Source organism: Taudactylus pleione, unplaced genomic scaffold, assembly GCF_031769625.1.
Source record: "Taudactylus pleione unplaced genomic scaffold, aTauple2 ptg000183l, whole genome shotgun sequence".
Lineage (NCBI taxonomy): Eukaryota > Metazoa > Chordata > Amphibia > Anura > Myobatrachidae > Taudactylus > Taudactylus pleione.
In genome coordinates, this window is record NW_028284585.1 from 2512929 (window position 1) to 2516613 (window position 3685).

General features: G+C 48.3%; 1 pseudogene; it reads right to left on the reverse strand.

Annotated features, from left to right (window-relative positions):
• Positions 1-2000: 2000 nt before the first annotated feature.
• LOC148519757 (uncharacterized) lies at positions 2001-3302 on the reverse strand (annotated as a pseudogene).
• Between the last annotated feature and the right edge of the window lie 383 nt (positions 3303-3685).

Consider the following 3685-nt stretch of genomic DNA (forward strand, 5'->3'; position numbering starts at 1 on the left):
ATTTCTGTGAGGCCTGGAATAAGGAGAGCCAGTGCCAAGCCATATGAATGTATTGTGGCAGAAGCGAGGCCTGACTCATCAATTATGGATTGGTATCTGGACCTTGTTCTGGGTCTAAGAGATGTGTTTATCAAGGCCATAGATGAAGCAGAGAGGTTAGTAGTTGTCAACAATGGAGTAATGTCACTATCCACAAGCAATGGGGAAGCTCCTGTAGGAGGTCTGGAGTACCCAGGAAGCAGTCTCTGGACATGCCTAGGGGAAGTTTGCAACTGTTGTGGAGAGGGGTGATCAAAGGAAACCAAACTCTGGAGGGCCAGACGGGATATACTAGAATGATTTGCGATATCTTGTCCGCTTTGATCTTGTGAAGGACCTTCAGTACCATGGGAAGGACATTGCATCCATGCGCATGGCACCTTGAGTCCAGATTCTGGAGACGAAGGTTGGAACCTGAGTGTTTGATGGAGTTGCAAACAGGTCTACCTCTGGTTGTCCAAAGGTCTTTACAATGTTAAGAAACACCTCCAGTTTCAGAGTTGCACGATCCAGTGTGAGTTTTTTCCTGGATAAGGAATCGGCTAAGTCGTTTAGCTCTCCTGGAACGTATATTGCGCATAGGAGTATGGATCGCTCCACTGCCCAGTTCCAGATGTCTATTGCCTCTTGGCAGAGAATTAGGGATTGAATGCCTCCCATTCTGTTGTGATAAGAAACTGCAGACCTGTTGTCCAGGCAGAGCTGGACAGATATGCCCCGGGAATTTGGTGGGACCAGTGCAGAAAGAGCTAACCTGGCAGCCCTCAATTCCAAGAGATTGAAATGAGCTGTCGATTCTTGAGCCGACCACCCTCCCCTTACTGCTTTGTGTTTTGTTTACACTCCCCAGCCTGAAAGAGATGCGTCTGACGTGATGACTATGTCTGGTGGAGGAGGAAGCAGAAGTCTGGGAGAGGATAGGGGAATGGCTGTTCAGCTGTGGATCTCTCTGCGAACTCTGGGATCTAGGAGGATTTTGTCTGTCCAATCCCGACCCTATCCAAGGAGAGTTGAGAGGAGGTTCTGAGAGTGCCTGCATACTAGGGGAGCATGGAGAAACCCTGGATCTAAGGATCTAATTTTGCCAATAATTTTGGCTAAATCCCTCATTAAGAGTTGGTGTTTGAGGGTTTAAGACACAAAGTTTTGAATATCCCTCCACTTGTCTGCTATTGATAAAGAAGGGGTATCTATCAAGAATCTCAGAAATATGATTGCCTGTGAAGGGATTAACATGTATTTGTCGAGATTTATTGTAAACCCCAGATTCTGTAGGAGCGACAGTATAAGGTCCCTGTGGAGTAAAAGGGAGTCCTGGTCCAAGTGGGCCACCAGGAGATCATCCAGGTAAATTATACAGCGGACTCCCATCTGATGGAGGTGTGTAACTACTGCCTTCATAAGGCGTGTGAATGTGTAAAGGGCATTGGATAGCCCAAAAACTATTACAGTCCAATGATAGAGGACGCCGTTCCAGAGGAATCTTAAGAGTCTCCTGTGATTTGGATGCATTTGAATTGTGTGAAAGGCCTCTTTGAGGTCTATTTTGATACAGAAATCGTTCTTGGCGAGTAGGAAGGGTACATCCGCTAAGCCCTCCATACGGAAAGATCGAGGTTTTATAAATTGGTTTAGGGTTTTGACATTCAAAACTGGCCTGTATGAACCGTCCTGTTATTTGATGGGGAATAGGTGACTGATCCAGCCTTTCCTGGAAGTATCTGCCAATTCTATTTTGCCCTGCTGTAGGGCAAGTGTTAGGACACCCTCTAATAACGGACTGACGTTTTTTGAGCAGGGATATATCTGATGTGGAAAATGGAAAAGTGGAATGGACAAACCTTTCTCCACAATCCTTAGCAACCACCTGTCTGTGGTGATCTGCCTCCAGGAAACTATTGTTTGGGAAAGACGAGGAGGAGGAAGCGAAGGCAACTGACATACCATATCCTCTGTCTTTCCTATGCATTGCCAGAACCGGTGCCTCTTGCAATCCGTGTCCGGGAGAATCCTCCTCTGGGAGCTCTGGGGGCACCCCGCTGGTCACGGGTCGAACTGCTGGCTCCTGCAAAATGACCCTCCTGACGAAAGGGCCATTTGTAAGGCTGGGGGCCCTTCAGGTCTGCAAATGACTTACGGGCCTTATAGCGGACTTTTACTTCATCTATGAAGTCAGGGCCAAACAGGTCAGAATCTGTTAAGTTAGGAACGTCTAGTGGCCTTGGGGCTAGGTTAGTCCGACCTGCACTAGTCAGCCAGCGAGTTCTACGGGAATTTGAAATTAAATCAAAAGTCTGGCCAATCATTAGGGTAGTCCTGCTTATAGCTTTTAAGAGGGCAATCTTGGAAGCTACCAGGGAATCTAGGGAGCCCCCTGAGACTCCCTCTTTTTCTGCTTTGTCAAGGACAAATAACAGAGTACCAGCCGCATCCGCAACTTTAAGCTGAATTTTCCTAAGTAGTTTATCTGTAGAATCACTCTGGGCCTTATCCCCAAAGAGTGACATAAGGGCTGGATCAATTTCTGGGGCAAACAGAGTGGGAATGTCAGGGATGCCTGTATGGTTGTGGAGAACCATTTTGTCCTCTTTAATGAGAGCCGTTCTAAAGGCTAGCTGAGCAAAAGGGCCCAGTGAGAGTAATGAATTTTGGATGGGGGGATTCTGCCAGCTAATGCTACCCGGGCCATTTGTAAATCACTATACTCGCACTAGTCCTTCTTACCTCCTCTGACTACCAATCTACTGGAAGGTAGCTAGCATCCCTATGTGAGTGAGACAGGGGTGGTGTGCGGTGGTGACTAGCCCCCTTATGAGCACGCTGTGGTGTGACCTGCCGGTCTGAGGCAGGAAATATGTGCCAGCCATGGGCAGGAGAGAGAGGTCTGCTGTGGACCTTAGAGGTACTCCAGCCACGGGCAATACCTGGGAAAGAGATGTTTTTGCTTGGACAGGCATCTCTTGAAGAAACACGGTCAGTATGTTTCTTTTTATATGAGCATTTTCTCACCACTCTGTGAGAATATGCAGGGGGGAAGGAGTCTCTGCAGCTTGACTAATCTCCCCCTCTTCAGAGCTGTCTCTGCTGTCCTCCAACCTGACAGGGTTCATTAATTTTCTTCTTTTACAAGTAATTTCTTCCTCTGAGGAAGAAGTAGTAGCAGCCTTATCCAGGATATGCCTGGTGGACTGCCTACCTCTTTTGCTGACAGATGGGGACACCAGCAGCGTGTCTGTGGCAGACACAGACACTGTGTCCTCCATCGCGCTGAGGTAAAATCTAACATGGGGGGGCGTGGCTCAGCCTTTTATACTGAGCACACGCACGTGCCCAGCGTGCGCACGCACATCCGTTTATAGCGCCTAGGACCCGCATTTCACAGGTCTCCTGAGCCCTGCTTTCCCCCCTGGCTGTGAAAAAGGTAAGTGAAAGTTTTCTTTCACTTTACCTTCTCCTCGATCGTCGGGAGGCTTGCACTTAACCCACCAGCTGTTGCTAGGTGGCAAGCCTCCCGACGAACAAAAGGTATGTCCGACACTCGTGGATTTCTGCTCACTACTCAGGAGGGTGCTAGCTGAAATCTGCGATAAGTGAAGCCTCGGGGCTGGTTGCCCAAAACATTTGGAAAGCTCCCAGTCACTTAAGG